This window comes from Danio rerio, chromosome 9, assembly GCF_052040795.2.
Source record: "Danio rerio strain M-AB ecotype USA chromosome 9, GRCz13ab, whole genome shotgun sequence".
Lineage (NCBI taxonomy): Eukaryota > Metazoa > Chordata > Actinopteri > Cypriniformes > Danionidae > Danio > Danio rerio.
In genome coordinates, this window is record NC_141029.1 from 28,565,806 (window position 1) to 28,591,027 (window position 25,222).

The 25,222-nt window shown below is 36.8% G+C and overlaps 1 protein-coding gene across 2 annotated transcripts in view; it reads left to right on the forward strand.

Annotated features, from left to right (window-relative positions):
- The window catches only part of LOC141376138 (uncharacterized), a 1,062,333-nt gene that overhangs the window by 598,123 nt on the left and 438,988 nt on the right, over positions 1-25,222 (forward strand). Inside the window, exons 9-10 of one of the 2 annotated variants that reach the window (XR_015499519.1) lie at positions 18,697-18,806; positions 22,790-24,427. The exons of the other annotated variant lie outside the window; for it this stretch is intronic. The gene's annotated coding sequence lies outside the window, so the exon portion shown is untranslated. Of the gene's footprint in view, positions 1-18,696; positions 18,807-22,789; positions 24,428-25,222 lie in introns of those variants that run through there. 2 annotated transcript variants of the gene reach the window in all.

A 25,222-nucleotide genomic window follows, 5' to 3' on the forward strand; every position in this document is an offset into this window, starting at 1 on the left:
TTAAAAATCTATTTATGCAGAATTATTTTGTGAGTATCGTAAGTAAAAACTTGATATACGAAGTAAAAAATAATATCTTTTTAACATTTTTAATATTTACAATGTAGATCCTATTAGGTATTTGGTAAACAAAGCAAGTTTCTTATATAATATATCCACTAAAAAGGCAGAAAGCATTACTTTACAAACTGTATTGTAAATAAATCATATAAATATTTTCATAATAGTTTATTAATTTAAAAACTGAATAAATAAAAATTTACACACATTTAAACAAGTAAATAAACAGAATCAATGATGGGCTAAAAATCTGTGGAATTCTGCACGCGCAGATTTTGTGTGGGCCTACTCATAGTGACAAAGCACTATTTTTTAGCTTATATTATTGCACTTTTTGATGTGCCAAAACATTTCTTAAGGATTTATAGCAAAGAAATACATAAAAAAATTGCGTTTTAAGTTAATTGTCATTTTAATAAGCAAATAACAAGCTGGCCAGCACATTCAACTTTCCAGTCAGAATGTGACCATATGAGTAATAACAAATGTAAACATAATAATAATAATAATAATAATAATAATAATAATAATAATAATGTAAAGCTTCCTAATTTAGTAGCTTATCTTGTAAAAAGTGCATTTGAAGACACATGGATAACAACAATAGCCTAATAATTAGTATTAAAATGAAAGTTTATATGCTTCAAAAATAGCTTTTGGGGCTTCACACCTTTGACTTTTTTTTGGTTTTTTTTTTCTTTCTTTTTTTCAAGAATAAGGTCCAAGATGTAGAAAAATTTTTACTTATAAAAATGTTTTCGCTATTTAACAACAATACAGTAGGTCAGCAGTGAAAGATGAATTTACTTATGTCAGTTTCTTCTCGGTCTTAAAGCCTTCTTTGATGAGTTATTTTCACAATTTATGATGGCATAGCAGTTAAAATAGGACAAATGAGCTCATGTATGGGGCAATTCCGGGCCTTTTGTCAGTGAGGGGTACGTTTTTTAAACCACCCAAACCCCTCCTGGCTACGAGCCTGTAGTAAACATCCTGACCTGATGTAGGAGAGAAGTCAAAGACAAATTACAGTAAGTCCTTTTTACAGTTTTTTGGTGCCCAGAGGTGTTCTTAGAGCTTCATATGATTAAAGTGGAAGTCATATGGAATGTTTTGAATTTTTTTTCCTGATCTTTGAATGTCTCGGGACTGTTGCTGCCTACGGAGGATGAGAGAGCTTAAATATCTTGATTTGTGTTCCAAAATCTTTTTGCGTAAACTAACCCTTTTAAATATGATAAAAAATGTATTCAGCAGCGTAGTCTTGACAAATCATGTTAAAAGCAACTGAAACATCGTTCTCCTTCGGTTGGGGAACTCCAGTACTATAAGTGGATTTGATGTTCTTAATCCACATATGGGAAATTCGGTTCATAAGCTACTTGTATGAAAGAGTATTGAATGGGCCAATGAAAGCAATTAATTGGCAGCGTAAGCTTGCGCAGGTGTGCTGCATCGCCAATTAACTGAGCATATAAGCGCACCTGGCGCCAGCAAACGCTATCCTTTTTGCTTCAGAGACTTTTCTGATCGAGCTTCATGAGGGTTCCTCTTGCTGTCTTCAGCCACATCGAGCGAACGAGTGTCTCCCGGTCCAGAGCGAGTCCACGCAGCGGCAGACGGTCGAGCTGGGTTTTCTCCCTTGCCTGGCGTCCCTTTGGGTCCGCTCCTCCAGAGCGGTGCGTATTGTTGCAGTTTTCCCTTTTCAGGATGGCGCTCCGACTGTGCGTTTCTGGTTGCGGGGGTTTCCTGGCTCCGGATGATGGGCACGATCACTGCATTACATGTTTGGGGGTCCAGCATGTTAATGTGGTGCTCGAGGGCGGTTCATGTCGTCACTGCGATGCCATGACCGTCGCGCAGTTGAGATCGCGGCTAACTTTCGTAAGAGAGCGAGCCACCCCAGTCGCCTCCTGCTCTGCAGTGGGCGCTCGGGCAGATCTGAGGGTTCCAGCGAGAGATAATCCGCCGCTTAAGGGTTTGCGGACCTCTCGCTCCTCCAAGCGCTCCATCCAAGCTTCGGGTTCTGGGAGTGATCCGTCTCATCAGATGGTAGCTCTCACGCTCGCTGACACCGGAGATCAGATGTCCCCTGCGGCATCGGAGGGTGGACTTTTATTGTCCGACGATGATCCGGACCCGCTCGCCCCCTTCGGGCAGGTGAGCGCTGTCAAAACGGATACGGAAACGGACATGTTAGCCGTGCTTTCCTGGGCTGCTTCGGCCGTGGGTTGGAGATGGTTTATCCCCCAGCTCTGCGGCCGGACCAACTAGAGGGGCGTTCCCTTCTTCCCGGCGACGCACAGTAGGCTCACACGGTCTTAAAGGGCACTTTTTTCTGCTCATGCTGCGTGTCCCTCCACCCTCACCACTCTTGGTGGTGGAGCGGCCAGGGGGTATGTGGCGATTCCTCAGGTTGAGTGCGCGATGTCGGTTAATCCGCGCGATGCCTCTTCTTGGCGGGGTCCACCTTGTCTCTCATCCAAAGCCTGTAAGTTTCTGCTCCTCGGAGTCAGAGCTTGTAAAGCTACAGACCAGGCTGCTTCCGCCTTGCAAGCGATAGCCACCTACCAGCGCTACCAAGCGCAGGTGCTGGCCGAGCTGCACGAGGGTGGGTCCAACCCAGGCTTATGAGCTTCGCACCGCAGCTGACTAAGCTCTTCAGACTACTAAGTCCGCTGCGTGTGCTTTGGGGAGGACGATGTCCACACTAGTGGTCCAGGAGGTTTAGTTAGGCCACCCCTAACTAAAACTTGGCTGATATGCGCGAAGTTGACAAAGTCCACTTTCTTGACTCGCCCATATCCCAAGCTGGTCGGCAACACAGTCTGCGAATTCACCCAGGAATTCGAGGCAGTGAGAGAGCAGTCCGATGGGTGATGTCTTATCGGCGGCCCCGCAAGCCTGCTCGGCCCGCCGTGCCATCCATACCTGCTCCTCGCCGAAGGCGCCCGCCTACGAGAGCTGCACCGCCCCCGCACTCGCCTCTGGCGAAGCGAGCACGTCGAGCACCTCGGAAGCAGGCAACTCCCCCTGCCCAGAACGCCGCTAAGTCCGGCAACGGACCGCGAAGCGTCCCTGGGACAGGTCATCTGGAGAGGAGGGAACTTGCTCTTTCCCCGCTGGAGGGCGGGGCGCCATTTCCAACGGCACCTTTTACTGCCATGAAATGAAAGGGCACTTTTCCACTTCCCCAGAGGTGACAGCCCGAAATCTGCCAGTCTGAGCTCAACTCTCTAGCTCGTAGGTTCGGTGCACTCCGCCAGTGGCTCACGAGCACTGCAGGCCGTGCCAGTCTGGTACGCGCCGCCTCTCAGCTCGCAGGGTCTGCATGCTTCGCCAGCGGCTCAGGGGCGCTGGGGGGACGGTCTCCCTTCTCCCAGACCCCAAGCCCCCTTTCGGAGTCAGGGTGCGGAGCCAGAGCGAATCGCTCTCCTCCAGCTCTTCTGTGGGACCCTCGCGCTCCTTGGATCAGCACACCCGCTCCGCGCTGCCCTTCCGTGGGTACGTCAGCGATTGCTGCAATGACGTGATTAGCGAGGGCTCTGCCTGCCTGGTTAGAGCTTGCCAGCCCCTCGCGGTGGCTCATACGCACGATCAGACTCGGCAACGAACTTCAGTTCTCGAAACGGCCTCCCAAGTTCACGGGCGTGTATTTTCACCAGGGTCAATCCCCTGTCCACCCCTGTCTTGCGAGAGGAGATTGCTGCCCTCCTGGCGAAGGGTGCAATCGAGCCGGTACCTCCAGCCGAGATGGAGAGCGGGTTTTACAGCCCGTACTTCATCGTACCCAAAAAGAGCGGTGGGTCATGGCCAATCCTAGATCTGCGAGTTTTGAACCATTGCCTTCACAAGCTGTCATTCAGAATGACACTTATAGTACTTCCGTTCCCCTCCTCGGGGAACGAAGGGTTACTTCTGTAACCTCAAACGTTTTCCTCAGTGGGTATTCAACCTAATGCATTATGATGAAGATGAAACTAACCTCATGAATCAACACGTAATCACATTCTTTCCATCATTCTGTCTTGCACGATACTCTACATTATAAAGTGAAGCAAGTTAGCAGTCTTTTGCTACAAGTTCTTGCTTAGCTGCTAAACTGTCAACTTAAGCACTTGCACAAAAAGTGCTTAAGCTTCTTGCACAAAATGAAATTTACCATTGTGTATGTGTGTGTGTGTGTGTGTGTGTGTGTGTGTGTGTGTGGGTGTTTAATTATGGATTTTTATTTATTTATTTATTTATTTATTTATTTATTTATTTATTTATTTTTTGGTGATGAAAACCATCTTAATACAACAAGAAAAAAAAAGTCACAAGATAAAGAAATGAATTCTGCCAGATGGAAAGGGATCCAAAGAAGCAATAAAGCAGACATGCTCTCTGAGATTATGCAAGACATTTCTGCATTAAAAAATATATATGCAAATTCCATCTTTAAATATGGTAGGTCGGGGTCTGTGTTATGAAAATCAACATAAATATGCTCATCACAGATATGGGAATGAAGAAAAGCAAATATTAATAAGAAAGATGGTTATTTTCCTTTGAACGTGTGTGATATTAATGTACGCCCTTCTGCAGTTTTTCATCAAAACAGGCTTATGTTGTGTGTGTGTGTTGAAAGTGGGAGACAGATCAAGAGGCACAAAAAGTGAGATAGCATGTCAATATTTTTAACATTCTTCAGAAGTGCTTATTATGTTACTGTCTTGGAGGAAAATTAACCTTTGGAGACTCAAAGAAAGAAAAAAAAAAAAGATGTGCTCTTTTTGTGTTTCCTACAGTCTCTGTCACTCCCGCACATTAAACACACACACATACACGCGCATACACAGGATAGAGTGGCCGCAGGGACAAACATAATTATATTAATTGTTAACATAATGATGCATTTATTTTTAATGTGTTCCTTCTGGTAATTAGTGCAGGTACCTGGGGCTTTCAATAGTCTTTCTCTGTTTCCTCCTGCACATTTTCATGCGTATTATCCTGTTTTTGTCTTATTGTCCTTGGTGGAGCTTCGAATGAGCCGCGTTTAGTTCCTCTCCGGCAATTCCCTCACAGGTGTTCCAGCGCATAGAAAATGTCATAATTATTAGATCGCTCTTTTATTACCTTTGAGCGTCTGCCGCTCGCTCGCTCTGTGAGAGCAGGTCTGTAGGGCTCTTTTGGTCTCTTTTTCTCCCTACGTTTCAGGCAGAGATATTGCAGGACCCCTGCTCAGGACCGAATGCATTAAAATGTCTGCCATTTTCACACATTTGCTCATCTAAAATGAGATTTGAATCAGGTTTGGGTGTAATGAGGAAATGAGAGCTAGAAGGGAAGGATGGGACTAAGAAGGTTGAGAAAAATTAGGAGAAAGCAGGAAATGACACTAGGAACAGAGAGGCAAAGTGAAGGACGGTGAATTAGCATTAGCCTCTCTGATTGAATTAGCTGGCTAATGTGATCGTCGTGTTAGCTTCGGGGTCTCTATGAACACATTGTGGTATTTTCTGCACATTGTCTTCAGAATGAAAGTACACTCATGATTAAAGACTAATATGGATGAAAAAGGCAATTTCTCACCTGTATGCACATGTGATTTTCTAGCCGCTAGTGGCTTGAATTTAGGAGTGTATTTTTCTTTTTCTGCTTAAGCAGAATGGCACAGCAAATCTGCAATTGCAGAGGACAATGAACTTTTCTGAGGATGGATACAAAAATGCATTTATACTTTAGTTATTTAACTTCAGGAACGTCATTTGCAGTGTTTATGTGCTGCAGTGCTCCTGTCTTTTGGATGTGATGTTAAACCGAGGTCCTGACTTTCTGTAGCCATTAAAAATCTTATTGCACTTCTTGTAAAAACTAGGGGAGTAACCCCGGTGACCTGGCTAAATTCTCTCCATCAGCCTTCATAGATCATGCCCTCCCAATTATCCCCATCCACCGAATTAACTCTATCACTTTCCACTCCACCTATAGCATATGTGTGGCCATTGTCCTGTGGCTGTTATCGCATCATTTAAAGGAGTGCTACACACTGGTGGTGGTGTGGAGAGACCCCCCTTATGGTTGTGAAGCGCTTTGGGTCTATGGCCATACAAAATAAATGCGCTATATTACATTACATTCAGGAGTGGGTGAATAAATTGTTAAATAAATGCATGTGGGTTTAACAGAAGCATACAATTCATTAAAAACCCCAGAGTTAATAGTTTATCAGTTTTATTTGCTTTAAATCTATTTATTTATTTTTAATTCCAACAGTTGCAGTCAGTGTCGTGAAGAGCCTGTCTGTGTTATTTCACTAGCCGATTTTGTTGCAATCCAAGTAACAAGTTTTTTAGATAAAAAAATAACTAATATAATATGGAATTATTTTATTATTTGTATTTTAAATAGTCTGTATAATTTAATGAATCAATACACTAGATGAGGTGAGATAAAGCTTGTTTGTGCTTAAAGGAAAAAGTGCAATAATTATGATTGAACGTAAAAGTACATCGTAAAAGTACATTTCTCAAATCTTTGTGAATGTAAATTTGAACAAAACTATTATTATTTTAAAAGCTTCACTGACCTTAAACTAAATTAAAACTCAAACATACAAGTTGGCTAAATATGCTAATATAGATTAAATTAAAATATTGCTGTAAGTTGTTTTATCTTTATTAGACCAAAAATCCCCAGTAACTTGCAACATAATATATCTCAATTTGAAAAAATATATATTTAAAAAAACCAAAGCCACATGCAAAACAAACAAACAAACAAACAAAAAATAAATAAATAACCACATATACTGGTGACTTTAATATACTGACTTTTATATACTAATATACTGGTGTGTGTGTGTGTGTGTGTGTGTGTGTGTGTGTGTGTGTGTGTGTGTGTGTGTGTGTGTGTGTGTGTGTGTGTGTGTGTGTGTATATATATATATTATTTTATTTTATTTTATTTTATTTTTTTCTCTTTTCTCATCACATGGTGTGTACTGTGCATTGTTGCCTGACCTGCAGGGTCTCTTTGGTATGTGCAGCTGGCTAATGAGAGGTCTGTGGTCTGGGTTGGTATAATAGATGTTTATTGTGTGGGAACTTTTTTTTTTTTTTAGGGAAAGACACTTTACATCGCAAGAGGGCATTGCATGCTTATAAGGAGCATCATCTGCATATAGTAAGGAAAGATTGCAGAGGTTTTAGGTTGTTCATTTACACCTCAACTTCACTTTTAATGACTAAAAACAGCATAGTTTTGAAAAACAGTTTCAACGTGAAAAACCTATACCATTATTATCTGTGAAAAATGGCTTATGCAATTTGCATGTGTATCTCATGTTTAGTTTATACATATGCCGGTTTTTGCCAACCAAAATAACAATGGTGAACTGCAGTAGTATTTGTTCAGTCTTTTCTTCTTCTTTAAGTCAAGTCAAGTCAAGTCGAGCTTTGTTATCATTCCGTTACATGTGTGGACATACAGAGGAATGAAATGTTGTGTCTCGCAGGACAGCGGTGCCACATAAATTAATCTTAAATACAAACACAACACTGCACAAAACAGCTATTTTAAAAAACCTATGCATAACTAAAATATACTATAAGATACTTAACTATACACATAACACAGTCTATACAAGTACTTTTACATGAAAGTGTTGATATTGTGCAAGAGAGGTATTAAAGGTGAATATTGTGCAAAAGAGGTATTTAAAGTTGAAGTTATATTAATAATGAGTAGCAACTACTGGTCTGGAAATCATAATGCAACACATTTAGTCAGATCTGGATTATTTTGACAATGTTGTCTTATAAAGAAAATGCAAAGGAAAAGTTTTTGTACACATTTTTGTAGTATAACAAACAATTCATGCAGTTGACTGATCTTTTTTTATGAGAAAATATCACATGCAAATTATTACAAACAATACACACACAAGTAGTGAATGAGACCCAATGTCTTGATAATCATTTTAAGACAATTTAGACATGAAATAAATAATTCACTTAGCATAAAAGCAGTCAAAATCAATAGAAAGTCTCCACTCTAAGAGAAAAAACACGTTTCTAACTCCATATACACTTGATTAAATATACAATGTAGACACCACCGTGTGTTTAAATGGATATTTGGAGGACTCTGTCATGGTCAACAGTTCTTTCAGAAATCAGTCAAGCTAAATTTGTCAGCGTTATCGTGCAAGTATATTAAACGATGAAAGATGCCACTGATTATTCACAGAATAAATGAGGTCGATATGATTTTATTGTTTGTGGTGTCTCGGCTTACAAAATCAATCCGTGAAGTGCTTTACTAAGCATAATAGAGCAGATATCTGTCATGATGTATAAAACGCTGAATGGCACGATGGCAAATTCACTGTCAGGATCGATAACACAAATGAGAGTGACTGAACCTGCTGGACTGAATGAAAGAGCAACAGGTGGCGATGCTTGATGAGCAGTAAAGAATGCAATGTGACAGAATTCATCTTCATTATACACGTTTGACCTTACACCCCTTGCACACAGCCGGCGCAGAAATTATTATTGTCTGTTAATTGGATGAAGGATTATTGATTGTTTTGATGGAGAGATTGGGGCAGTGGAGGAATGGATGATAGATGGAGGCTGCGTTACATTGACAAACTGCCGCGGAGGATGGAGTTATACAATAACATTATTGAACCGGCCCATTTGTCATTTTCTCTGTGTGTTTTCCTTCTTTTTTCCCCAAGTATTCCCCTTCCATTGTTCCATAATGTCGCTGTGTGGAAATGCGGTGTTTGATTTTTTTTTATTTCATCCATATCTGTCCGATGACTATTAAATTGTGTCACTTCTGGTCTTGAGTTTATTTCAGATACATAGGGACTATAAGTCTAGCCGAGAGGCAGACATTCTTTAAAGATGATTATTGTGCGACCATAAAATATTTCAGTATGAGTTTTGTATCCTGAAAATATTATTCTCCTAAAGCTTTCCTTTTATCTGTGCTGCTTAGGTGCTCGCCGACTCATTTTCTTTTTCACTTTCCTTTGCCTTTTCATAAATCACGGCTTGTCACGGGTGATGGTGTCTCAGTAGTTCCTGTTCTACATTGAGGTTCATTTCCCTATCATTGCTATGCATTTATTCACATGGGAGTACAATAATGTTTCTGTAAATCCCTCTTTATACTATCTGTCTTCCGAATCCCCCAGGGCAAAGGAAACCCCACGTACAGATCCTCCGTTTGGCATCATTAAGTCCCATTTGCATATCACAGCACACATTTATCATGTGGTCATACATGGTCTTATGATGCAAGTAACATCTTGTCAATACGACAGCCGTTAAGTTTATATTTTAGTGTGAAATATTTTGCTTTGTAAAGATAATTTCTGTCTTTTTTTTTTTTTTTTTTAAGATGAGTCATGGCAAATTATTTAGTAGCAGTTAGAGGAAGGATTTAAGAAATGAATGGAAAACGTTTAAGACTCTGTGGTCAGACTTTCTGTCCAGTCAAAAGTAATATGAAGGCCTACTTTGTGAACTGTAAGTATAATTTACTGTTGGCAAAGAACAAACAATTGATTATTGTTCATCTTTGTTAACTTTATTCATTGTTATTTCATGTTAATGTTAAAAAACTTTGTCATTTAATAAAACATTATGTTAAACTGTGATTAATTAATGATGTCCAAGTATTGTTTACTATTAGTTCATATTAATACTTTAACCAGCATTACCGCAAAGTGTGACCATTAATATATTTGTGAATATCATTTTAAAGCTATTTTAATACATTTACAAGGTTAAAAAAGACAAGAAAATCAACATGTTATATTTTTAAGTCAATTTAGTCGAGTTTTATTGTCATTCCGCAAGGAACAAAATGTCATCTCTTGCAGGACAGCAGTGCTACATAAATTTATCATAAATACAAACACAACACTGGACATAAGAGCTTAAAAAAACCAAAAAACCTATACATAACTAACATATACTATAAGATACTTAACTATACACATAAGACAGGCTATACAAGTATTTTAAATGAGACTGAACAATGTTGCGCAGGATATTGTGCAAGAGAGGTATTAAATATTAGAGTTATTTAAGGTTTATTATTGTGCAAGAGTTATTTAAGGTTGAAGCAAGCAGTGCAACATGATTGTGGTACATTTCTGAAAACGCTAGTCTAAAAATAGACCAGAATGAATGACTACATGTGTTTAGCCTGTCTAATCTGTCTCTTTGATGAATAGTTTTTTAGACTATTTGCTAGATGTCTATTTGATTTTACTTACAGACTTTAGACTGTAAGTTAGTTTTTTTAATATTTTCTTATATATATATATATATATATATATATATATATATATATATATATATATATATATATATATATATATATATATATATATATATATATTTTTTTTTTTTTTCCTTTCTTGAAATGTTAGGGTTCTTTTGAAAATGCTTTCACCATTGCGTTTGTTGTCGTGTGTGAACTGGAAGGTGTATGATCAATCTGTGAATAATCAGAGAGCCTGTGGACTGCATAAACACATAAATGCCTCCAATGTCCTCGCACATGAGGTATATATAGAGTAATAACAATAACACAGGAAGGGAGTAATAGATCTGCTCTGCCTAATTTGTAAGAAATGAGGTAATAATGCAAGCCTGGTTTCACCTCCATAAAGTAAGATTTCTCCTTTGCATTAACCTTATTGAAACAAATGCTTGCAATTCCCCACCGGTGTGATGCTGAAATGAGGACAATCACTTAAATTGCTGTGCATCACAAAGGTGTTTATTAAATATAGAAGCAAGAAGGAGGATACATAGTTTTGTGAAGTTTGATGCAATTTTACACTTGTTTTCCTTCACTCCTTCCTGATGTTCTGATATTGTCTTCAGGTGTGAATAGTTTTCCTTCTCTCCCATTCATCGGCCATGTGCTTTCGCTTTGCTGCTGTCCACAATGATGAATGGTGTGTCGTTTAAGCACCGGAGAGATGCTGATCTTGCTTGTTAGATGGAAACATGTCTAACTCTCTTTTAACATCCAGATATGAATCTTTTATATATGGTGCAAGCACCCTTAAAAATGTGCTTTAAACAGATATTATCTGCAAACCAAGAGTTTGTGTGTGTGTGTTAGATAAAAACCAGCTGACAGAGAAAAAAAATCAACATATTAGAGTGACTTCTGAAGAGTCATGTGATCGGTAAGACTGGAGTAATAAAAAGCAGAATTAAAATACACTTTTAAATAATAATGGATTTAAAATGTAAGAATTTTTCACAATATTTGTGTTTTTATTTTCATTCATTAATTTTCTTGCCCTTTATTAGTCCGGGGTCACTACAGCGGAATGAACTGCCAACTTATCCAGCTAGTTTTTAAGCAGCGGATGCCCTTCCAGCCGCAACCTATCTCTGGGTAACATCCACACACTCATACACTATGAACAATTTAGCCTACCCAATTCACCTGTACCGCATGTCTTTGTATTGTGGGGGAAACCGAAGCACCCGGAGGAAACCCACGCGAATGCAGGGAGAACATGCAAACTTCACACAGAAACGTCAACAGAGCTGAGGCTCGACCCAGCGACCTTCTTGCTGTGAGGCGACAGCACTACCTACTGCGCCACTGCTTCGCCCTTGTGTTTTAATTTGTATTTTAATTTTAAGAGACTTCTTTATAAACAACATTAAAAGTCCCATCAACCATAAACATTTGAACTGTCATTTATTGATTAATTTGTTTAAAATAATGATTTAGTTTACATTTACTTTCTTAATTATTATTCTATTGAATACATGTGGATTATTTTGGACAATAAATATATTGAAATCAAGGGTGTAAATTATAATGGACTTTGATTCACGTTAATGCTTGATTCCACCTGAAGGACATACAATCCAGAAGTGGGAAGGTCAGTCCTTTAAATAGTGAAAATAGTTCGCTTGGTAGCTTAATAAAAATTGTATATGAAAAGTAAGTTATATATATAAAAAAACAAGTTAATATAATTATAAACAAAGACTTTTCTTTTTAAAATTACCACGTTTAAGGTCTGATTTCTTTAAAAATCTTCGGTCTTCACAGCCTAATAGATATCTGATATAAAGTGGGTCTCGGACTGGACAAGAGGCACTGCTTAAATTTCATCTTACCCCGTCATGTTATTAAAATGTTATTTTACCCCAGTATTTTCAATGAAATTTCAGTGCTCGCTTGCTGATCCTGACAGCACTAGCGGTTACACTGTTTCATCTTGTTTTGTGCTTGAACAACTAAATGAATGCTTAAGTCTTTTTAATTAAATGTATTGCGGTTAATTTCAACATTAATGCTGTAAACTGAACTGTTTGAAATTGAAAATAGTCACATTAAGCTTTTACAAGTTTATTGGCTGTGTATATACCTCCTAGACCCTCGCCATAAAGTGGTTCACCATCATCAATGCACAGTAGTGTCCAGCATAAAAGTATACATTTAGTGGTCTGAAACTGGCAGATTTAGGGTGAATGGTGTTCAAAAACACTTTTTTAACAAATAAAAGTAGTCAAATATACCACCTGTCACTTGTGTATTTTATTAGATTAACAAGCTTGCATATGCAAGTTAAACAATAAAACAGTAAGCAGAATATTTTATGATCATCCATTTATGCATTTATAATGGAAATTTGTTAAGCAAAATTTCCAGTTATATCAAATACAGGTTGCCTTTGAGAATCAAATGTTAAAACAGTCTATTAGATGGTACTTGTCATAATCCACTTATATTTCAATCAAAACCCTGCAAACTTACTGTAAATATGATTGAATAATAAATTAGATAACTGCATTTAATATATGATTTAGGTTTACTATACTTATGTACATAAAGTGAAAAAAGACAATCCAACCCGATTGTCTATTCATCACTTTGAATTAAAATTCTATCTACGTTACAATGATTCTGAGATAATGAAGTTTTTGCATTCCATAGCAAACATTATGTGTAACATTTGTTTTTTAAATAAAAAGTCTTTAAATGTAAACAACTTACAACTTCCCATAATGTAAATAAGTTGTCATTTAATAAGAATATGTCAATAACTCAATTTTGACAAACATGTCGAACTTTATAATTCTAAGGTGACAAAGTGTTCATTTGCACTCTGCTAGACAAAAAAAAGTATCCGAAGTTGATAACTAATACTGTATACAGTAGGCAGATAAATAGATATTGTATTAATAGCAAAAGTCAAACTAACGCAGTAGACGAAGGGTGCATGGTGAAATAAGTGGAATTTTTTTATGTATTCCATATGATAATATCTCCCCTTCTTCTTTTCTTCACTTGCATATTTTAACTTGTGTATCTGTAACTACAGTATTTGCCTCTTGTATGATAAATTGCGTGCTGTTTTTCATTTGTAAGTCTCTTTGGATAAAAACATCAGACTAAATGTAAATAAAACAGATGGATTATAATAAATGTATGCATTTTGCATCCACACACTGCTATCTAAGGCAGAAACCAAAGGCAAAGTGAGTCGTCTTTTGAGAGTAATTGAGTTTAGTTGTTTTGATGCTGCTGTGTTGAATTGACATCAAACAAAGACTGAGCTAGATGGTCCACTCAAACCTTCACTTCACCAGTCAGTCATTTTTTCTCTTCCAGGACAACAAGTGGAATGTCTAGATATAAATATCTTTGCTCTGACAGGCTAACTCCCACACTGCAGGGCAGTGTAAACAAATATGGTTGTGCACGTAGCAGGAATTATACCAAACAATTACTTATAAATAATTTTTTAAAAGCCTATGTCAAAGTGATATCTAGTCTACACTTTTCTAGTATTTACATGTTTCCAAATGGTTTAAAGTAATAATGGGTGCTGGCAGCTAGCTATCTGCAATTCTAACAAGGTCGCCTACTGAAGCTGAGCATGGCAGCACCCAATCAGTACTTGGATGGGATACCACATTGGAAAGCTAGGTTGTTGCTGGTGTTAATGAGGGCAGCAGATGGTGTTTAATTTGCATGTGAAGGGGGCACTATATTGCTCAGTGAGCACCGTCTTTCAGAAAAAGAGTAGAGGTTTGACCCCGGCATTATGGCCAAATTTGTCCACTGGCCTCCTGGAATTATTATAATTATTATGGTTTTGGCAAACATTACTTCAGTTCGTGATGCCACACAATTCTTTTTATAATTTTATCCTGTTGATTTAGTGTTACCGTAATACTTAACACACACACACACATGCGCGCGCACGCAGAGGTTTGTTTTTTGTAAATTGTGGGGCTATTACATACACATAATGATTTTTATACTGTAAAAATTTTATTCTTTATTGGCAAACCTATTGACCTTATTCTTCAATGCAGAAGTGCACTCGTTTTTGCGATTTTTTAGAACTTCTGATTCAGTTGCCTATTTAAAAAAAAAATGACTAGGAATAATAAACAGCAGAAAACAGTCAAACTACTTGCTCTACAAACAAATGAGTCCATGACTATACTAAAAAATAAAAAGAATATAATAAGAAAATATCAGTTTGCAACATCAAGCAGTGTAACAAGCTGTTTTTAAAAGTCTAAAAATGAATAGTAATGAATGAGACCGGAAGTCTCGAGCCAAAGAGATTCAAAGTGCCCGCTCGTATGCAAAGAATAAGGAAATACCCCTAACAGAATACTTTCTGGATTTTTTACTTTCTCAAAAAAAAAAAAAAAAAAAAAAAAACATTCTGGATGATTTATAAGCTTTAAAAAGTGATGTGTTTTCATTCGCTCATTTATTTTAGACAACACAGTAGCAATTATTTAACTTCAAAATACTTTGAAAACAAATCTATTTTTGATTGAATAACCCTGATGAATAACCACAACAAACCAGAAACAATCTTACTTGAAATTTGACAATTTATGTGATGCATATTCTATTCTGACCCATACCTAATAAATCTAATAAGTGAAAACATTGTGAATTTGGTTTGAAGCATCAGTAAGGAGTTTCAGAGTTGGTTCTAGTCTGAAAAACAGTGGCAGGTCATTCAGTGAAGTTATGAAGGTTTTTATCGTCCACCATGTTGTTCAAAGGTCAACAAGTGTAAACGGATGAGTGGCAGACATGTTGTTTTAAGGGGTGTTCCCAGCGGGATGTGAGTTACTAGATGTAGATAATAGTTATGATAACATTAGTGGGTTTATCTGGATTTAGAGGTGTGCCTCAGTTAATGCTGACAATACACACATTAAGCATGTTGACTCAGAGAAATACACCACACAATTACTAGCCCTTGTCTGACTCTGGCTTTCTTTCTTCAGCAAGCAATGCCTGAATCCTCTGTCTCTAATGAATCTCTGGCATTAGCTCACTCTTCCTCACATGCTGAACAATTCCCAGAGCTCTCCCCAAGAGCTTTTAATGTTCAAAGAGGGCTTTAAATCAAATGGAGCGCATTTCATCCACATTTCGGTGCCGTTTCGGCAAGCTGCCATGAATTTCTTATGAATTCCCGCCTCTACCAAGTCTTTCAGCAGTCACCAGCTCAGTCTTCAATCAGTTGTTAACTTGTTTTCTCTGCAGGAGGGCATGTTCATTCATCTGTGTGCTTTTTCTCTCTATTTGTCTCTTTTTTTTTTTTTTTGCTTCACTAACTGACTCGCTTGAATTCAATCAGTTATTATGACGTCGAGTTATACTAATTAGGCAAAGCGTGCTGTCACTGTATGTATTGTCATCTGTCAAGTTGAGTGTCTGTCTTGTAAGGAACGGACTGATTGATTGATTAGAGGGTTTGTTCAGTCTAAAATGAAAATTCTGTCATCATTTACTCACCCTTATGTCGTTCTAAACTCATAAGACTTTTGTTCATCTGGAACACAAATGAAGACTTTTTTATTACTTCCAAAAGATTTCTGTTTCTGCATTGCAAGTTTAATCACCCAAAGTCTTCTGAAGAGACATAATTGCTTTTGTTTGACGAACAGATTTAATGTAGGCTTTTTATCACCTATAACATCTGAGCAGCACATGAAAGCTGAACTATACATGCTTGACAAATGTCCATCTGCTTGTCTTTCTGTCTGTCTGTCGATCCATCTGTTTGCTGTCCGACATTCGTCATTTCTCCATGCATCAATTTGTCCATCCATTTGTTATTCCATCCATTCATCCATCATCCATCCATCCATCCATCCATCCATCCATCCATTAGTCCATTACCCCATCCATCAGTCCAACCATTTCTCTTTAATTTGTCCATCTATTTGTTTTTCTAACCATCCATTTCTCCATTCACCAATTTATCCATCTATTTGTTTTTTCATCCATCCTTTTCTCCATTCATCAGATTGTCCATCTATTTTTTTCCATCTATCTATTCGTCCATCCATCCATCTATCCATCTGTCCATCCATCCATCCATCCATCCATCCATCCATCCATCCATCCATTCATCCATTTATCCATTCATCCATCCATCCATCCATCCATCCATCCATCCATCCATCAGTCCATCAGTCCATCCATCCATCCATTATTCAATCCATCAGTCCATCCATCCATCCATCCATCCATCCATCCAACCATCCATTTATCCATCCATTTATTCTTCCATTATTTCATCCATTACTCAATCTATTTCTCCATTCATCAATTTGCACATATATTTGTTTTTTTCTATTCATCCAATCCATTTATCCATCCATACGCCCATTCTTTCATCCACCCTTTCATTACACCATCCATCATTTCTCCAGGCAATGTTTCCATCTATTTCTCAATATCATCAATTTCTACTTATTAGTTTTTCCACCCATCCATCCACCCATACATCCATCCATTCCAAAGATAAACTAACCTTTTAAAGATAAGTTCAGCCAACTTTAAATTCTATCATTTTATTCTCACCCTCATGTCATTCCAAAGCTTTATGTTTTTTTTTTTTTTCATGAAATACAAAGGGTGATGTTACTGCACTCTTCAATGCAGTGAAAGTTGATGGAGACCAGAGGCTATGAAACTCTAAAAGAAAAAAGGCGAAGAAAAAAAATTATATATATACACTACTATAGCACAATATCAAAGTATTCCACATGTCTTCTGAAGCCATATGATAGCTTTGTGTGAAGACTGAAATCTACTGTAACTCATTTTTCACTGAAGATGTTGCTTGACAGCCATAGTGACCATTCACTTTCATTATATATATAAAAGAGCAGCTTTGACACGCTGTTATAAATAACAGCTTCTGTGTTCCATATTGCTTTAAAAAGATCTGAGAGTGAAAAAAGGAAGAGAGAATTTTCATTTTTGTGAAAACTCTTCCCTTGACTGACTGAATTCAATAACAGAGGCGTGATCTTGACACCTACCTGCTGTGTGCTTTGAGATTAATGTAATATTAATATATTATACTTGACTTATGTGTAAGTGAGACTTTTTTCCTTTTGAGAACTTGATAAATTCAAAGATTAATCACATGAAAACTGGCTCTTTAAAGATTATCATCATTTTATAATCTTTTTTTTTCTGTTAAATCTTCTGCATTTGTCATAACATATTCACTTGTAATGCTTTTCCCCCCAACATAATAAATAACACGAATGCATTTTCTCTTTAAATTGCTATATACACACCATCATACACGCACACACACATACACAAGCATTTTTGGCATTTCTATAATTATGTTACACTGCTTCTTCTATGAGCGACACAGGAGTTCAAAGGATTCAGTTTTCTCTGAAACAGATGAGCAAGAATGTGGCAATGTCATTTACTGTAAATGCACGTATCAGAGAAGTTTTGAAATCAAATGTGATGCTAAATGCTTATTGTTTTGTCATGTTTAAAAATAACTTAAAGGGTTCAAACGTGAGATTAAATGCAAAGGTTTTTTTTTAATCTTGGATTTCAAATTTTTTTAAGGTGAATAGTTTACAAATCAATGCAAATAAATAAGTCTTTATTTTTTGACAATTATCCTGTTAAAAAATTTAACAGTATAGTGCTTTTTACTGTTGGTTTTGAATCATGGCTGCTGATTTAAATGGTTATTGCTTGTTATTAAATGCTTTAAGCTGGTTCTTCGCTGGTTGTGTACTGGTTCTGGCTGGTTTCCATGAAAGCCAGCACATGTACAGCAAAAACTTGAACAGTGAGTCATTTTACAAAACCTACCTACATATGTTGTTCATTCATTCATTCATTCGTTCATTCATTCATTCATTCATTCATTCATTCATTCATTCATTCATTCATTCATTCATTCATTCATTCATTCATTCATTCATTTATTCATTTATTCATTCATTCATTCATTCAATTATTCATTCAGAAGTACTGGCCTGTAATCTTGGCTTCTGATTTGTTAGTGTTTTATTCAACCAACGCTTATTAAAAATATGTGCCCAGACCTACGTTTTTGAGAACCGAGAAATATTTACATATTCTTGCAAATTTTCTCATCATCCTTCTTGCGAACATAGATGCTGCTCAGCTTGAGCCACTCACCCCCTCCCTAAACCCAACTGCTGGTGTTTTTAAAAGCCAACTAGAAGAGAAAAGCCTTCGTGGCTGCATGCTTTTACCACAATCTCACACTGTTGTTTGCTTTTTGTTTTTTGTTTTACTTTTTAGAACTGTTCTTTGCCAAACTCGGACCCCAGTCCGGCTACGCTCTGCATTCCAAACGTGACACCATTCGCGATGAGCAACCGAGTCATGCAGGAAAAGTCATTTATAAAGAGGTAAGCTCTACGTGGTTTTGCCCTGTAGCCTACGTTTTACACAAAATGCAACCATGTGTACTCACAAGCACATATTTTACAGTTTTCAAAAGTGTATCACTTGGTCCATATTCCCAATAAGGCTGTGCTGGTTTTGTGTTCATTTCATTCAAAAAGGAGTTGCTAGACATAAAGCTCTACTGGGGCCCATGCCCCCCTCAAATGTAAATTGGGTTCTTCAGTAAATGGGGTCTAGCACCCCCTGCCATGCACTGTAACTTATGAACAGTAAGAATGTTTGCAAAATTGTTGCAACTCTCAGAAATGAATGTAAAAGCTTGGAATTTTTTTGTTTCTACAAGGTCCATATCAACCTAAAAAAAACAAACAAACAAACAAACAAAAAAAATTGGGCGGCATGGTTTCTCAGTGGTTAACACTGTCACCTCACACCAAGAATTTCGCTGGTTCAAATCCTAGCTAGGGCAGTTGGCATTTCTGCATGGAGTTTGCATGTTCTCTCGTGTTTCCTCCGGGTGAGCTACACTGTAGGTGAAGACATGTGCTATAGGTGACTTGTATGAACTAAATTGGCGTAAGGATGCATGGGTTTTTCCCAGTACTGGATGGCAGGAAGGGCATCTGCTGTGTAAAACATATGTTGGAATAGTTGTTGGTTCATTACTCTGTTGCAACCCCTGATAAATAAGGTAATAAGCTTAAGGAGAATAAATGAATGAATTCAAAATTATTACAAAATTATATAATGGTACCATTATTTCTGAGAATGTACACTATGAGAATTGATAAGATTGGATATTATTTGAGCATACATCCTTTTCATTTTTTTTCTTCTAAATAACTAATAATGTATTTGTGGTTAAACTTCCTAAATAAAAATACACATTATAGGATTTAACTTCAATGTATGATGTGTTCACTGTCATGTAACACAATCTTAAAGTATCTGGGTCTCAGCATCTCCTCATTTATGCAGGCCTGTCTTTCACTTCCTTCTTTTCACTGAAATCAATCTTTACCTTTGCTCTTATATGACAATAATTACTGTGTGATTCTATATGTCTGTCTGCGATTAAATTGACCTCCCTAGTTTCGCTCAGGCTGTTTAAATGCTGATGAGGCTCTACGAATCACACTAAGAGGAAAATCTGTAGAAAAACAGAAATACCCTTGCAGAAAATTACAGGTGCTCCTTTCTGTGATACAAAACACCAGCCAGTTTCATCAATTTGCATTTGTACTGTGTATTGAAAATGAATTTGAATGCTTGGTTGCATTACAGCTTGTTATGTGATGTTTATAGGCTATTTGTTTGGTCAAGGACAGTGTAGATCATTTAAACTCACAAAGTAAATTAATCATATTTGTATTAAAGATTTTGGATAAGAATTTAAAGGAGTGTTCCACTACAATATCATATTTTAAACTTCAGTTGATGCGTAATGTAGTTGTATGAACATAAACATCATCTCTGAATGTAATGTGCTCAAAGTCCGATGCAAAGGGAGACATTGGATTTTACAAATTTATCTTAGCAAAGCCTTCAGCGAACGGATATAGGGACTACAAAAAAATACATCCAGGTTAATAAGATCATAAACACTTCAGGTTATGCGCAATCACTGTGCACATACACCCTGCGCAGCAACAGGGTGTGGCCATATGCCCTTTAATGTTATAGCAGATAAAGCTAAAATGTCATCCAAATGCGGCTATTTCCACAGAGCTTGTTATGTTTCTGAATTTGAGCTTCCAAAGGACACGACACAAAGATTAAAGTGCTTACAAGTTCCAGAGAATTATAATAAAATATATAGCTAGCATTTGACAAAGTACAGGTTCCAGAATCTCTCCTAGTTCAGTGCTGGATTCAATTAAAAAATTCTGTCAACCGACGAAGTTGTGAATTGTGAGCCACAACCTATAAGTGTTTTTATTTGTTAAAATTGATCAATAACATGCACAGTTTCTAGCATTAATGGTCTGTTGTAGCAAGGACGTGAACGAGGATGTAAACAACCAGAAGGGCTATTTGGCACCGTTAACAATTTAGCTTCAAATTCATATTTATCAGTCAAACCACTGTAAATACCCACAATCTCAAAAATATAAATATGTGAACGTTTCATATTACTTACACATGCTTATTCCAAATATATGTGAAAGACCATTGTCAGATTTTATTTTAGAGAGCATGAGGTGTGAGCGTCAGGTGTGCTCAGGTGTTTGCTCTTCATTTTCTGATTCAGGCAGCCAGGGGAAACTTGGAAATATGGCAGTCATTTCCATGTTTGCATAGTAGCTGTATATAATTAAAGTAAGATATATGAAAAAATAATGTGGTTTTCTACAAGTAAAGCATAAGCACACATTGCTTTGCATCTTATAAACACTTCAATGCAAAAAGGAACTGTCACTTTGGATCTAAACATTCGTTTGTAAGCTACACGTTGTAAGTGTCTATCAAAGCAAAACAGCGTGTTGTGACTAATTAAGTGAAGGATCTTTTTAATAATTATGACATCATTATAGCTTTGTCATATCACTACCCGTGTAGTCAAATTTCAAACCTAAAAGATTAACGCAGTGCAAATAAAAAAAATAAAAAATCTCATTATTACCCGGTTTTCAATATAATTCAAATTAACGATGATAACATTATCTTCTATGATATACAACACAAACCACAAACTCCTCTATGCCATATAACATTTCATGATCCTTTAAGTTTAATGCAATGGAAAATACATGGAACATTACTCAATGAATGATTTATTGAGTCAGACTGAACTGGTTGCCTCTGTTCTCAAATCTACAACTGTGGATTAATATTGAAATTATGTTCAGCTTCTTGCACAGACTATTTATTTCACTTCATAAAACATAGATGTTTCATCTGCCACATTTTGTTGTTGTTTTTGTTTGCTTGATTTTTCACTCTGTGAAAAAAAAAGTATTGCGTTCAATGACCAAGAATGCATTTTTTAAAAAAAACAATGCAGAAATTATATATCATTAGGAGGTTGCAGCAATTTGGTGTCCAGTGCAATTGTAGGCAAAGCACAAAGACAACCAAAATATATATTTTTTTTTTTCAGTGAGAATTAAACAGAAAGCATACGTCATTACTGAAGATTTTTCCAATCCCTTAAATGTAAAATTTTAGTTCTTGCCATCAAGTAGTAAAGAAAAATGTGTATGAAATGTTTTTTTTTTTTTTTTTTTTTTTTTGACGACTGCCATTAGAAAATTAAATACCGGACTCTTAAGTATGTACAGGTTTGAAATAGAGTTTTTAATGTGATATATGTGATGACATTGAAAGTATTTGTGCTACCTGTTTTTTCTATGATGTGTGTAATGTGAAAGTTGATGTGGTTGTGTGGTGAAGCCAAAGATAAACTTCCACTTGTGGACAATAAAGAAAGTAAAGTAAAGGAGCAGCATCATACCTTTCCTGGAGTACTATGGTATTGGTGTACACCTATATCTACACCTTTACTCAGGCACTTCATTGGTGTATACTTTGTCCAATTTGTCTCTAAAATGTCAAATGAAACTTTTTTAGGCCAGCTAGGTGGCCTGAGGCGGTTTTACTGTGAAAAAGCTGGCCCACCTACCGATCAACTAAACAGCTGCCAATAACAGACCAGCATTTTTCAGCAAAAACCTTCGAATAATGGTCCAGAAGCTGTTACAGTATAAATATAAAATATATTTCAGATATTTCAGTAATGCAATGTGCAGTCAGCGCAATAAATGAAAGAATCTTGTCATGTAGAATCCTTTCGCTCAGTGCATCACCGTGTAAACAAAAGGACATTATCATGGCTGAGTTGCCAGCAAGTATTTGTCTACTTCGCTGTTCATCATCAAACTCTGTAATCAGATATAATATAGTGAAATGCCACTGTGCTGCGTTAACCTTCCTCCAGGGCGGAAGAAAATTAGCGGCGCCTGCTCACCTTCCTTTTTTTTTCCAGCGTGGCGGATGTGTGAAGAATGATGAAGAGAGCGACGAAAGAAAGACAGCGAGAGGGAAGGGCTGAGGGAGGATTGAATTAGGGCTGACTGAAGCGTGATGAGAGAAAACAGAGGGACCGATAATGAAGGAAAATAAACCTTATTGGTCGACTGGCTGGGAGGACAAAGAAGTGAGGGAGTTGATGGACACAGCTAGAAAAATAGCTGCCCTCACACAGGTAAAATACTCGAGACATGAGGCATTTTTGTTAAGGGAAATAACCGTTAATGCATGATAATGATATCAGAGGCATTGGTTCTACAAAAAGTTATGTGTTTTGTGTGAAATGTTAGGCTTACTATTGGTATATTTGTCCTAAATGCAGTAATTGCACAATGTAGGCAGGGTAGTATGAAATTATGCTGTACTATTTAAATAACTACATATACTTTATATTCTTTATACTACTTTGTACTTTGTTCTGCCATCTGAAGAATGCTGAGAATTATGAAAGCTGAAAGATGTCCTACACACCCTTTGCTTCTTTTAAGAATAAAACAATAAGCCACAAGAGAGATGTTCTGTGTTACAATGTGTGTGTGTGTGTGTGTGTGTGTGTGTGTGTGTGTGTGTGTGTGTGTGTGTGTGTGCATGTGAGTGTGTGTGCTTTAAATCTTTGATTTTGTGTGTTCATAGCCATAAAGAGCTTTTTATAACTTTGATCCCCAGATCAGCAAGGCGTAAGAATAGTTCCCCCCTGCCCCCTAAGACAATTTACCTCATCAACAATTAAATGTCTTCCCCACTCTGTAGAAAAAAAACTAAAAATAAAACAAAACAAAAAAACAGGTACAATACCAGGTAATGTTTCTTTTCCTATTCCATCTCTTGATTATACTGTCCTGTTCTTTTTGTTTATTCCATACATGCAGATACAAAGTGTATCTAATAATAATGTTTATGTATATATGTACAAACATTTGCCTATTTAACTTGGACATGCCAAATTATACTATGTCTATATACACTACCTGACAAAAGCCTTGTTGTGGATCCCAGTTATTATCTTGACTTTTAGTTGATCATTTAAAAAAGTAGATTTTTCAGATGAATCATCTGTTGAACTGTATCCCAGTCATCACAAATACTGCAGAAAACCTAATGGAACCTGCATGGATCCACGTTTCTCAAAGAAAAATGTCCCATTCAGAATGGGGGCATGTGGGAGAACAACAGCATGAGGTATCAAGACATTTGGGCTGCCCATGAAATAACAAACCACAGAAGGGCAAATTCATCAGCAGGATAGCGCTCCTCTTCATACTTCACCCTCCACAACAAAGTTCCTGAAAGCAAAGACAGTTAGAAGTGCTTCAGGATTGGCCAGCCCAGTCACCAGAGATGAACATTATTGAGCATGTCTGTGGTAGGATGAAGGAGGAAGCATTGAAGATGAATCTAAATAATCTTGATGAACTGGGAGTCCTGCAAGAACACTTTCTTTGCCATTCCAGATGACTTTATTAATGTTATTTATACATGGGAGTCATACAAGATATAAATTCTTTTTTCCACTGCACCATGACTTTATATTTTATACTGCACATTGTTTCTGTTAAATGACAAGACTTTTGTCAAAGCAAGGTCAGACCCTTATAAAAAAAACAAAAAAAAAAAACAAGGCATGATTATATTTTATTTTGCAAAACAAAGTGTAACCTAGAGGCCTTTGCTTTTCATAAGCCCCTTCTGATATCAACTCAAACTGATATAACTCAAATATATTTTATATAAAAAAATGTAATATTTATTTAAATAAATAAATTAATTTATATATATATATATATATATATATATATATATATATATATATATATATATATATTTTTTTTTTTTTTTTTTTTTTTTTTACGTTATGTGGTAAGGTTTAGACGACATATTGCTAAACATATTGCTAAAATAATATTTTACATGTATGCAAGTGTCAGCATAAAATGTGCATGATTCAAATTTAATTGCCAACAGTACAGTATGTGTGCAATGTATACGCTACACACTATACAATTTTTTCAGCTTAGGACCAAGCACTTTGAATTTGATTACTTCTCTTCAAGGTGTCAAGGCTGTTGTTTATCAGTTGGAAAGGAAACAGATAAGACACTATTAAAACAACAACAAACTACTGAAGACAGCAAAAGACAAATTGACATTAAAAGAGTGCAAATGAGTGCAAAGATTTTTATCATTCATATCTTTTGAAGAGAACAATTACACACACTGGACAAAGATTAATTGTTCCTGTTCACCTGTCAAAGTACACAATTTGAAAGGTAGTCCCAATGACCTTGTGCATACGCTAACATACATAAAAAGACCAAGCATACTTTGGGCTTTAGTTACAATGTATGCTAAAACATACAGCTCTTATTGTTTTCTAATGCTGCGCACAGCC